The following is a 14,821-nucleotide window of genomic DNA, read 5'->3' on the forward strand; positions in this document are numbered from 1 at the left end:
CCCACTCTTTCTGTCACGAGTGATCCACATACCAAGTATCTGCTTTACTTGACCCAAATCCTTCATCTCAAAGAACTTACTCAAGTCTTTTTTCAGCTTGGATATCTTGTTGATGTTTTGGCCAACTATCAACATATCATCCATATACAACAAGAGCACTATGAAATCCCCATTTGAATTTTTTTGAACAAACACACAATGATCGGAAGCGGACATTTTGTAGCCATACTTCACCATAAAGGACTCAAACTTCATGTACCACTGTCTCGGTGCCTGCTTCAACCCATACAAACTCTTTCTTAGGTTGGGTGCAATGGCTCCCCATTCCCTCAAAAGCGAAGGGAGTGGCGGTGGTTTTTTCTCCTATCTCTATATAACTCTCCATATATAGAGAGTATTATTGAGGAATAGAGAGTGCATTCCACATGAGTTGAAATGGCATGGTTTGTAAAAACCCAAATGGCGCCACTTAAAGTGGCGTGGAATGTAAAATACAATTTCATACTACGCCATTTGAAGTGGAGTGGTTTGTGAAGTGTCCCCATCAAATCACATGGTAATTATGAGAACAACAAAATAGTACACTACCCCCACTACTTCTATTTTATTACGGATGTATCCTATTACTCAATTTAATTTAATTTTGCCGTGTTTTTGCGTAATTAAAACAAAGTTTTCCAAATTAATTGACAATCATAAAATAAAACAAGTTGCATAACATAAAAAAATATTCTATTATTACAACACACACAAATTAAAATTGCATTAAATAAACACAACACTTCCAAAAGATATACAATTTCAATTGGAATCTTCGTCGCATTCGGTGAAGTCTAGGTTCCTTGATACACCAGACATACGTGCTTGCATGTCCAGATTAATTTGACGTTTCATCCCCTTATAATACATTTTCCCTTTTGGTGTCATATCTGAAGTATTTGTGCTCATGATTTTTGACTCCCACTCCAATCTCGCGAGGGTTGGCTCATTCTCTTTATTTTTACCATGTAAAGAATTTTTTTCATTGGATTCGTAAACTTCATAGGCTTTTTTCCCACGGTCATGCGAGTCTTCAATAGCCTCCATCGTTCATCGAGAATATTCTTCAAACTGGGTGCATTTTGTGATTCAGCTCTTTTCACTTGTTTTGCTTTGTCTCGCCCACGTACCCTTGTTGACGAAGAATTTCCTGGCATATCAGAATCAGGTGTTGCCCCAGTCTCGACACCAATGTTTATCGACGCAGGTGATGTGAAATTCATATTGTTAATGGAGATGCCAGGTGTCGGTGGGACTTCATATGGTGCCCATTTCTGGTTGTCTTTCAATAGTTCCCATGCGTGATCCATGGTGAAATTCTTGTGACCCTTTGACCTTTCGACATACATCTATTTTGCTTGTGCCATCTGTTAAGAAAAATTATACAAATAGTAACACAAAATGAAATACAAATTAAATTTAACAATACTAGTAAACTTACAATCAATACTTACAATATGTGCATCGTTTGGTCCATAAATGTTAAAAGATTCAGCTTGATGGACACAACCACGAAACAAAGTTATAGCTTTGTTGATAATTCCCCAACAACCTTCCAAGCTTTTATTGGTTTGATGAATATAACAGAACTTCAATCTCTCTGTCTTGTAGTGATTTGCAATATTATCCCATAGCATGTTGTAGGATTGGTTGATCTTGGTAATTGGATCAATAGAGAAATGTAACCATGCTTCAATCAAAATTGTGAATTCCATTGGATTAAATGACGATTTTTTAGAAGACATTGCTATAAAACAAGCTTAGTACTAAATGAGAAAAAAAACTGAGAGAATGAGATTTTGTTTTTTGTTGGTTCAAAACAAAATGAGAAATGTGTGAATTGTATGATAAGAATGGATACGTATTTATAACTAAAAAATCATAAAAGTAATTATTAGAAATATTATTAGATAGGTTATCTTTACAGATTTCCAGGAAGTCAAGTCATTTCAATCTTTTGGCAGTGGTCAAGTCAAGAAATAAATGTGGCACTCACTCCAATCTCCAATCTCCATGATCAATTATTATTAATTATTATCCAATCTCTAATACCCATTATTAAAGTTCAAACTGTAACTTTCCATTATTAAAATTGTTACAGTAAAATTGGTACAGTAAATTTCTTGAGGTAAATTTGAAACGGTAACTTTCCAATGGTAAATTTCAAATATACGAATTTATGAAAAATTCTAACTGTTACAATCCAATGGTAAAACTGTTACAGTAAAATTGGTAAAATTATTTTCCAACTGTAAATTTTTAATAGTAACTTTCTAATGGTAAATTTGTAACGGTAACTTTCTAATGGTAAAAAAAATCATATTCACAACATAATAATATCAACTATCTTATCCTAAAAAAATCTCATGATTTATGAAAATCTTAACCTCAAAAAATTTGGACCTCAATTTTAGATTTTATTTGTCTATATAAACAAACCTAAGCATATACCATTCCAATGTACGTTCTTACTTCGTTCATTATTTTCTCTTTCTTGTATAACCTTAAGAAAAATGGCCTCTGGAGCTGGTCCTTCTCATCATCATTCTTCCAGCTCTTTTGATAATGAAGACAATGATGCTATTAATCGAAGAAATCGTTTTCTTCAATTCTACCAACAAGATCAAGATTTTTTGGATACCGTAGCTAATGGCATCCAAGCAAATCTTGCTGCAGCGGTTGCTATCTATAATAATGCCATTCAACCTGAAAGGCCCCGTCTAGGGTCTATTGTAGGACGCAAGTATCGTAACTGTAATAGAGCCATGGGCAATGCTCGTCTAAAAGCTGATTACTTTGGTCCAAATCCCACATATGATGAAGGCATTTTCAATAGTCGCAACCGAATGAGTAGTTAGCTATTCTTGAGGATTAGGAGTCACCTAAAGCAACATAGTGATGTTTGGAAGAAGAAATATGATGCAGTTGGTAAAGTCAGATTGTCGTCTCGGGGAAAAATGTTGTGTGCGTTACAAATGGTAGCTTACGGAACCACAGCTGATTTTCTGGATCAGTATTTCTGCATTGCTAAATCAACCATACTCTCATATGTAAAATTGTTCTGCCAACATATAGTGGAGGCATTTGGTCCCGAATATTTGAGAGAACCAAACCAGGAGGACATTGCAAGGTTGCTTAACGTTGCTGAGCTAAGGGGGTTTCCAGGAAAGCTTGGTAGTCTCGATTGTATGCATTGGACTTGGGAAGCATGTCCAACAAAGTGGGCATGATAGTACACTGGAAGACATGGAGCTGCAACCATCGTACTCAAGGCAGTTGCTTCTTACGACATGTGGATATGACATGCTTACTTCGCCCTACCAGGTACTAATAATGACGTTAATGTTTTGTGGCACGTACTCTACTATTTTCAATAATCTCATGTTTGGTCTTACCCCTCCTGCAAACTACAATCTCATGGGTAGAAACTACACCATTGGTTACTATCTGATGGATGATATATATTCTAAATGGTCTACACTAGTGAAAGCGATAAAAAAACCTAGAGGTGAAAGAGAACAATTTTTTACACAGATGCAAGAGTGTTACAGGAAAGATGTTGAACGAGCATTTGGAGTTCATCAAAAAAGATTTTCCATTGTTAGAGGTCGAGCTCGCCTATGGGAGAAAAATGTGTTGCATGATGTTATATAAGCATGCATAATTATGCATAACATGATTGTGGAAGAAGAAAGACATACATATGTGCATGCAGAAGAGTTTGGATATTTACCACTTACTAGGAACTATAATTATGAAGAGGCTATTGTCCCACATATTTTTGTTGAACGAGACACTAGTAATGTTGAATTTATAAGAGTCTTGCAACGTTTAGCTCACATACACAATCGAGCTGAGCATAGAGAATTAGAACAATGCATAATTAACCTCTTGAGGGAATGGCGTGCAAACCAATAAATAAAGTTGTTTGGTGTCTTATTATTTCCAAGTTCAAACCAATAAATAAAGTTGTTTGTTGTCTTATTATTTCCAAGTTCCAGTCTTCACATTTCAATGTGGTATGTTGTGTTGCATGTAAGTTTTAAGTTTTATATGTCAAATGTTATGTGTTCGAAGTTACATATTATAAACTATCTTTTGAATTAATTTAAAGTGTAAAAAAAAAGAAATAAAAAAAAAATGAACAGAGCGTCCTTGTATTTTCAATACTTTTCCATAATATTAATCCTGTCATACATGCAATGTATAATTCTTCACATTATTGTAACTACAAAGTAACAAAAAAAAACCCGACAATCTCCTTGTATTTTCAATACTTTCGCCATAATCAACATGAGATCAAATAGATACACCATTGGAGGAAATTAAATATTTCTTACAAACAGAATAAATAAGGTTTAAGACTTAACAAGTCCTCCATTTATTACAACTTGAAAGGAAAAAGATTTTAAGAACTACCTAACTGATACGCTACTCGTCACTCCATATTAAGTCGTCACTCCATATTAGCCTGCAACATACTAAACATACTAAAAAAAACATCCAGTCACATATTAAACTCGCTTTGCTAGATGTAGAGGATGACTCACAATGAATCAGAATTAAAAATAATAAGAAGGCAATACCATACTACCATGCACCATATGTAACCCATTATTCTTATCTAAGTGGCACTCCGTTAACTACGTGGATCGCCTGAAAAATAATTTATATAAAGACGTCAATGCACCAAGCAAGAAAAATCTACCAACAAATCCTCAATAACAATTAGAATAAGAATTGAAGAGAGGGAATAATAGCAACCAAGACTTTGCTTAATATAAGCCCGAGAACAATACTACATTATCCTGTATATAAAACAAACCCTTTCATGCCTTGTAGAATCAGGGGATACATACCTTTCATGCCTACTCCAATCAATTACTAACCCCACCTATTATTAAGGAAAAAGAAGATAGAATTTACTTGCCTTAAGCCCAGAGCAACATGTACAAGACTACACCAAGTTTATACTCTAATCACCAACTTTGAGTTCTCCAATATCCCACCAAGTCTCTCTTTCTCTCTTAATCCCTAGCTCTCTCTCATTTTGTGAGAAAAGAAAAACAGTAGGTTGGGTGGCATATGTGTGCGAGGACTAATACTAAAGCTATTGGGCCACCATACATATATAAACCCATTACTTAACATGGACAGAAGTTACTCTAAGCCCAAAGGTCAAAACACTAACACTGATTAATCATCTAAATAATTAGAAATAAAATAAATGGTACAAGCATCACAAAAATATATTTATAAAAATAGCTAAAATAATCTAAGGTTAAAACTTTGAGGATGTTATACTATCAAGCCAGCAAGGGAGCTATTAAAGTACCGTGCTACCACCACCCTCCATTGCCACTACTATCCCCCTAAAAAGTACTTATAACACCATCCAAGCCGGAGTCACCATCAAAGTTGGAGTGGCACCTAGATGTATGTGGAGGCTCAAACTGAGGATAGTATACACCTCCCGGTGGGTATGAGTCTCAAATACTTGGGAATGAGTATGTTGATCCTCTGGACTACTATGACCAACAGTGTCGTTAAAAGCTCGAATGACATCACCTAAAATACTATACATCCCATTTGAGATATGAGATATAACACTGACCTTTGAAGCATTTGCATGTAGAACATCCTCTAACATTGCCTTCATCTTAGCCTGCATATATTCAAAGATAACAATTACTTATCATAAGCAACACTAACAAGTACGGTAATAAATACAAATAAAACAATAAAACAAATTAAGCTACTTACACGAGACATCTTATCAGAAATAGAAAGTTGTGATGTAGATTAAACTGGTGGAAGCTTCAGTTTATCAAATCTACTATTGAATTAAACAAAACAACTAAAACTAAAACAAATCTTTATTTCTCTCTGAAATATTCTCAATAACACAACTCTCCCTGAACCCTAATTACAAGCCCATTATTTATACTAATCCTAAAAACTATAAACTAATAGACACACGACATGTGTCAACAACTAAAATAGAATAACTTAAACTAGTGGGCTCAAGACCCATGGGCTTGGACTCAGCTAAGGGGCGCACATGTATAACACTTGATAGATGAACTAATGCTCTGTATCATTCTCCCCAGTTTGAAAAGAACTCGTCTCGAGTTTGTATACGCAATTGACTGATGAAATTCGATGTAGTTGATGCCCATCACTCTTTTGCTGTTCAAATGAATTCGACCTCGAATTTTGCCCAGATAATTACTCACAAGAATAAGAATGCACCATAATGTATGCAAGTTTGCAAAATCACCATCATGATTTTTCTGCTCTATGGGAATACTACAACATCCTAAAACAGCAAATACGTATCCAATTGTAACTTTAGATGCACAGAACTAAAAAGCCTTGTATAATTAATATCAAAATCCTCCCAAACCGAATCGGCATACTCAACAAAAAGATTCCCATACAAAGAGGGAGTAGTGACACAAAATTCAGATTCATCTGCTCCGTCTTCATCAAATATTAGTGGAGTATCTAAAAAACTATCATGGTCCTTCTCTGGACAAACATAAAAAATAGGAGGGGAATCCCAATCAACACAGTTTAACTCCATATTACAACCATCACCAACAAATAAATCCTCAGTAGAAGAAGAAGTAGAATAAGCCATAACGGGCATAAAAGTGTATGCATCATGGCTGTCCACGGTAGTGCTTGGTGCAGCTTGAACAGGGCTTGCTGTCTTGATTTCTGGTTTTTTAGCATACTTATTTTTCTCGTGTGATGTAAGAGAGAAAAACATATCAGATTCCCGTGCTTCAGCCAAGAATGTCGTACACATAGTGGTTTCTATATCTGGTGGTTTGAGAGGTTCCAAGATTAATTTCCTGCCGTTATGCAAGAATGAGTGAGTGTTCTTGGCGCCATCATGAATACTCCTGTGGTCAAACTGCCAAGGACACCCTAGTAGGAGATGACAAACGTCCATTGGAACAATAGTGCACATTATTGTATCTTCGTAAGGTCCTATAGTCAGTGGAACTAAACATTGATGATTGATTGCCACTGGATCTCCCTTTTTAAACCATTGGATAGAAAATGGTTTAGGATGTTTAGTGGTCTGTAGTCCTAGTTTATCGACCATCTCTTGGGAAACTAGGTTATCAGTAGAACCACCATCAATAACAACAGTACACAACTTACCTTTACTGATACATCTGGTTCTGAAAATAGAATGGTGCTTCCATGTCTCCTTATCACCCTCCCCAATGATCATTGCTGGTGTTGCAACTAAGGAGAAGTGTGTTGATGACATTACTGGGTCTTGTAGATGCTGTTTTGGGGAACTCTGAGCTGACGGTTTTGCTTGAACAATTGAAGTCAGCGCTGTTCTTAACACGGGGTCCTCAGTACTTGGTGCTTCCTATAAAGGCTCACCTAGATTGGGATTAGGCGCATCCTAGTCAATTTTAGCGCCAGTACCCTATCCTACATCCCAGTCGTCTTCATCAAACTGATTTAACTCTGATTCTATCATGCCAGTCAGATCTATTGACATAGCTTTGTAAAGATTGAAACTTTAATCTTTAGAAGTAAAGATAATCGTTTTTTTTAATCTTGAAAGAAGAAAAATTAAATCTCCGATGAGAAAAGAAGCAAAAGATTGAAATTTAATTTTGGGTGAATAGTAATGCGATGAACAGTACAACATGAATAGTGTTTCCGATGAACAATGTTTCATGAACAGTACCTATGAACAGTACACGAAAAATTAAAATGAATAAGAAAAAAGGAAATTGGAACGATTCGTGCTCCGATACCAAATGATGTAGATTAAACTGACGGAAGCTTCAGTTGATCAAATCTACTCTTGGACTAAACAAAACAACTAAAACTAAAACAAATCTTTATTTCTCTCTGAAATATTCTCAATAACACAACTCTCCCTGAACCCTAATTACAAGCCCATTATTTATACTAATCTTAAAAACTATAAACCAATAGGAACACGACATGTGTCAACAACTAAAATAGAATAACTTAAACTAGTGGGCTCACGACCCATGGGCTTGGACTCAGCTAAGGGGCACACACGTATAACACTTGACAGGCGAACTAATGCTCTGCATCAAGTTGGGGCACTAATTCTTGACCTACTGGTTCAATATGGTGATGAATGATTTGCCCATTCTGTAAAGTGATAGGGACAGTCCAGTTGCTTGCAGTGTTAGGTGCATCGACCTCACGCTCTCTTTGCGGGTAAGGTGTGTAAGACAAGGTTGCATCTATCGGTTGTGAGATGTGCACATCATCCTGGAGACCAGATGGACCAATGTAGTCCACGTTTATAGCTCTACGCAAGGAGGGAAGAAGTATACCTACTGACATGTGACCCCAATAAACTTTGTACTGGTCCTCACTAACAAGCCGGACCAAACTAGCAGCAGGAACACCAACATTTTATGACCACCACTGTAATATAATATCGCAAGAGAGGCCTGACTAAGATCCGCAGGGGAAGGTAGAACACAAGGAATTGAAGTTTCACCCGTCACTTGGCGCTAGCAACGCTCTCCCAAATACCATGTATGTACATGAGCTCCAAACACAATGCATCGTAGGTCGGTTAACTCTTTAGCCCTTTTAACGTAATGATGTTCTAAGTAACCCTTCCATGGCTGCCATATAATAGAAGCCCGACTATGAAACTCTAATTGCTATCGAGCTAGGTCTATAATATGACGACCTTCACCTGAGGCATGCTGACGAAAACTTGGACCCCAATTATTTATAGTTGGAAACTGGTTAGGTTCAGGTACTTTGTGAACGTGCATGCCATTTTGGCAATAAGAGTAATACCAGTACTGAACACAATTAATTTAGATTAACTCACAAATTAAAATAACTAAGTACTTAATTTAATAAATAACATGTAATTAATTTTCATTACCTCAAGCACTTGCCATATCGCCGACATAGTTTTAGTCCCAGGTTCAGTGCCATAGTGACATACTTTATCCAAAGATCGAATTAGGTACACATATGCAGCTCCTCCCCAATCATAACCACAAAAATTGTCTATAGTAATAAGACTCGCCAAATGCCCCAAATGCACCGTGTTATTGCTTTTTGGACACAAAATATGACCAATAACATACAACATAAAAGCTCGTAAAAACATATCCCTTTCCACCTTTTCATCGGAATAGGCATAGCACGTATATTGCTCCAAATGAACCAACTTGATGTTATCATACTGAATGTCATTTTCATTAAACAATGTGAGATATTCTTCAGCCAACTCAAATGACTCAAAGCTCTTATCATAAGCTAGCGGCTTCCTAACTCCAATACGCAAACCAGTCAACATAGCAAAATCAAGTGGCGTGATTCCTAGCTCTCCACACGGTAAGTGAAACGTATGGGTAGAATCCCACCATCTCTCCACAATGGCCTCTGTTAAAGCATGGTCGGCCTGCTCATCATCTATTCATGCAAAAATGTCGAACCCAATGTCATTAATGAATTGCCTAAATTCGACGGTGTCTATTAATTTGATCAACTTCAACACAGGAGTCCAAGTCCCTTTGAGACCAATTTTTGCAACTGTCCCACCATTTCGAAGACTGTAAGATATATGTGTCTTTTCATTTGGAACAACACGTTCATACGACGTGGGATCATCCGATGTAATAGTAAGATTTGTATCCTCTGAACGAGAAGATATTTGTTTCACGGCCTTTTTTTTACTCCTTGAACTCTAAAGTACACGCCCAAATCTAGACATTTGACTGGAAATCAACTCGAATTAAACAATGTACATGAAGATATAATTTAACAATAATTCCACTAAACTAACATGTTTCATGAGTCAAATACGAAACAAACTACACTAAGCTAACCTTATTAAACAAAGTTCTCATAGACAATACCACTTGAAAAAATAATTCTCATACACAAACGATAAACAATACCACTTGAAAAATAGTTCTCATACACAATACCACATGAAAAGACAAAGTGAACAACCATAAATGAAGCAACGCCAAATACAATTCCCAAAACCCATACTGCTACATCCTATCCAAAATTTCTCTCTATCATTTATTTCATTCATAAACACTAGTATCAAGTAACAAGGTACAAGGTACAAAGATTCAAGGCAAATGCAACCAGTAGAAATAGAATTTGACACACGTGAAAATGTCTACAGGTACACGTACTTTCGCTTAATACGAAAGTCAGATTGCTAAATATGAGTGCACTAAGCTTAATTGAGAGTGAAATATTACTTGAAAAGAAAGGGCGTGTACATTCCATACAATTGCCAACAACCAACATTATCTACTCCCATAAAAAAATATGTTGCTTTCTTCACCACTTTTCATTTTGCAGACCTCAAGTCAATCCCACTTATGAATTTAAAAGTACTATTAGATGAGGTGCGACTAACTAAACAAAAACAACTTTTGAAACCAGTAAGTGCAACTACTTTAGGACATGGTGCCCTTCATCACGTTATAAATCCAAACTAACATTTTTGGTTCGCCAATTATTCACTACACAAAAGAGCTTCTACAAAGAGTTAATGACACCCCCAACAACTGCATGTAGGATTTCATTGAACAAACATGTACATTGGTTCATAAATATTAGCTTTCTATACAACTACACCAGCATATGCCCTACATGCATCAGTCAAGCTCCATGAATGAACAGGGAGTCTGCATGAAGATCCCCTTTATATTTCTGAAGTTAAAAATAAACAACGACCATTTCACTGGTTTCGCCGCAAAATGTAAGTGAAAATACTTCAGTCTATCTCATTTCATTCAGATTCCCCCCTAATTAATCAAACTTAAACTTTTGTCTATAATAACAAATTTACAAGGATTAATTGAATTTGCAAGGGGAGGAAGACTTACCCAGTGAGAAAATCGATCGAAATCTAAGAGGCACTGTTTTCACTTTTCAGTCTTCTTTCTTCGACTTGTTATTGATTTTTTTCTTTTATAAGCTGCATCGAGTTTAGATGAGAGCGAGAGAGTTTTTGAATTGGAAGGTTTTTCTTTTCAGTGGTGGTGTTCACCAATTGTTGAGTGGAGGGGAAGTGGCACAGGGGTAGTTGAATTGGAAGGTTTTTGGGGCAAAATTGGTTGAGGAAAAAGGTGGGTTATGTTTAAGAGGGTGCAGGGGCAGTTTTGTCTTTTGCAAAATTTGGGCATCTATTCTACGCCATTTGAAGAGGTGCCGAATGGTTTAATTTTTTTTTTCTTGTTTTCATTTTGCGCTGGTTGAAGTGGCATTGAAAAAACTTGGGTTTCAAACCATGCCAGTTCAAGTGGCGTAGGATTGTTCAGACCATTGATTCAACAAAGCCTACTCTCTATTCGTATAACACTGTTTTTTATAGGGATATAGATGTAGAGTGAAGAGCCATTGGACTCAGCCTTAGCTTGCATACCAGGTGCTCCTTGCCTTTGACCTTAAACCTCTCTGGCTGGTCTATGTAGACATCTTCTTCAAGATCTCCATGAAGAAAAGTTGTCTTGACATCATATCTAGTTGATCAACCTCTAGGTTCATACTTGCGGCCAAGCCCAATACCACCCTGATAGAAGTCATCTTAACTACAGGAGAGAAAATTTCATCAAAGTCAATATCTTTCCTTTTACTGAATCCCTTCACAACAAGACAAACTTTATGCCTTGGATGTGGATTATTCTCCTAATGCATGACTTTGAAGATCCACTTATTCTTGAGAACTTTTCTTCCTTTCAATTTTCAACTAAGTCATAAGTGTGATTCTTATGCAAAGAACCCATCTTATCTTGCATGGCCTTCAACCACTTCTCCTTGTCTGTACCTTCAAGAGCCTCTTGATAGTACATAGGTTCTCCACCATCAGATAGTAAAACATACGTATGTGGTGGATACCTGGTTGAAACTTGTCTTTATCTTTTGGATCTTCTTACCACATCTTCTTGTGGCTCAAGAGAATGCAATTTTGCTTGCTTAGGTGGTGGTTCATGCACTTCATCTGTATCTTCTATCTCAATAGGTTCTATCCCATCATGAGCAATAGGATTATCATCATGAGCTTCAAACCCATGGTTCTCTGCATTCTTAATGCCTTCTGCACATTCCACAGTAGGAACTTCTGATTCTAAATCAATAAGATCATCAATGAAAGGTTCTAAAGCTTCTAGCTTCTCACCATTCTCAAAGTCTGCTATTATTTGGTCTTCCAAGAACACAACATCTCAACTTCGGATTACCTTATTGTTGATCAAATCATAAAGTTTGTAACCAAACTTCTCATCCCTATAACCCAGAAAAATGCACTGCTTGGCTTTGTCATCAAGCTTAGATCTATCATTCTTGGGAATATGAACAAATACTCTGCACCCGAATACCCTAAAGTATCCATAATTAACATCTCTGTCTGACTATACTCTATCTAGATAATCACTATTTAGAGGCTTCGAAGGCGATAAATTGATCACATGTACGGTTGTGCGCATTGCTTCTACCCAGTAACTCCTTGGTAACTTAGAGTGAGACAATATGCATCTCATCCTCTCTACAATGGTACGGTTCATCCTCTCGGCTATACCATTGTGTTGCAGAGTCATGGGAACTGTCTGCTCATGATGAATCCCATGACTTTTGCAATACTCTTCAAATGGCCTAATGTACTCTCCCCCATTATCTGAACGAATACACTTCAAAGGCTTCCCTGTCACTCTTTTCGCCATGCTATGAAAAAGTCTTGAACACACTAAGAACTTCATCTTTGGTCTTCAGACTATATGCTCATATCTTTCTTGACACATCATCAATGAAAGTCAAAAAGTACAAAACTCCTTTGTGGGACTTCACTTTAATAGGACCACATAAATCTGTGTGTACTAGCTCAAGGATATTCTTCTTTATGTGAGAGGGGAATCTTTGGAAAGACACCCTATGTTGCTTTCCAACCAAACAATGAGTGCATCTATTTAAATGCGTACCTTTGATATTTGGCAAGGCCTTTTGCTTGGCAAAAACTTCTATGCCTTTTTCTCCCATATGACACAGTCTATTATGCTATAGTTCGGTGGAAGCTTCTTCTTGTGCCGCATTCAACTCTGCTCTACACAAACTAGCTTGTGTCTTGTAAAGCGAGCAACTCTTCTTTCCTTTAGCTACCACAAAGGAACCTTTGCTTAGTTTTCATTCCCCATTACCAAACGAGCTCTAGAAACTATCATCATCTAATTTCCCAGTAGAAATTAGGCTTAGCTGAATGTCAAGGACAGGTCTTACATCCTTGAGTGTCAAGGTGTAGCCGACATTAGTTTCTACATGAACATCACTATTGCTTATAATCTTTGAGACTCCACTGTTACCCATATTTACTTCACCAAATTCACCACAGCTGTAGGTAGTGAAGAAACTCCTATGCGGTGTGACGTGATAAGACGCTCCGGTATCTACCACCCACTTTGTATCCTAGCATGGGGTACTAACACAGCACTCACCATAATGTAACATAATTCCTACTAGACCATCGTCTACTAGTGCGGTAATATCTCGACATGTGCTTCCATTCCTCTTTACCATGTCTTTATGTACACAGTTATTTTTCTCATCCCTCTTAAGTGTTCTACACTCATATCTGAAGTGACCCTTGGTGACATAATAGTAACATTGTCTTTCTGCCTTAGGAGTTCTAGCTTCACCCCTAGATTTGCTTATGTCATCACCTATAGAATGAGATGGTTTTCTATTCTTACCTCTCCCCCGCTTCTTTGTGACAAGGATCTCTAAGTGAGATGAGCTGCTTTGTGAATCCCTTCTTGTCTCCTCATTCAATAATGCCCCAGTAGCCATCTCTATGGAAATGATTCCATCCTTAGTGGCTCTGCCAAGAGAAACTGCCAAAGTCTCCCAACTGTTAGGTAAAGAGTTTAATATTAACAAAGCCTCAACTTCGTCACCTGATAAAAGCCCAAAACTGTAGTTTTAACCCTGTAACAGTCATACTTTTAGACCAATTATGTGAGTAATAATTAAGAGTTAATACTGATTACGTGTTTTTATGCATTTCAGGCTTCAAAGTCCATTATGTGCAGAAATGTGCCACTTTAGCGAGATAAAGGAGCAAAGGTCGGTTGCTAAGGAGTTCTGTGATTAAAGGCCAAGATTCAAGAAGACAAAGCCTTTCTAAAGCCCAGTTGAGCGTGACTCGCGCCCAAACACTGTAACTCCAAAAACACTTGAGCGAGACCCGCGCCCAAGTGGAGCGCACCCGCGCCCTGCCCTCCGTACACACGAAATTTCCAATTTTCTGAGGGATGTTCCAGGATTTTTGGTGCGGTTCACAAGAGTAGTTGAGATGATATCTCCTATAGTCATACCTGAACAGTCTTTCGAAGACGTGTTGGGATCCGAGACCTATGGACATTGGTTCCGACACAGGATCCTGCAGTTAGGATGGCGCCATCTACTGGTAAGTGATGACGATTCATATTCAGCACAGCTTACTGCTTATTTCTACGACCACGTTAGATTCTATTGTAATCAGGATGGAGAACAAGAATTTTCCATCGTAGTCGATGACACGACACTAAAATTCAATAAAAATGTGGTCGCTTTAGTTTCAGGATTACCAATACCTGATCCTGTTCACACATGGGCATATATGACCGATAATGCATACCTTTATGATTATACATATTTCCATGAGTATTATGGGGGAGGGGTATTTCGAGTAATGGAGCAGGGGCGATATAGCATTGCCCTTGGTAGCCTGTCCCTAAACGTA

Source organism: Coptis chinensis, chromosome 2, assembly GCF_015680905.1.
Source record: "Coptis chinensis isolate HL-2020 chromosome 2, ASM1568090v1, whole genome shotgun sequence".
In the NCBI taxonomy this organism is placed as follows: domain Eukaryota; kingdom Viridiplantae; phylum Streptophyta; class Magnoliopsida; order Ranunculales; family Ranunculaceae; genus Coptis; species Coptis chinensis.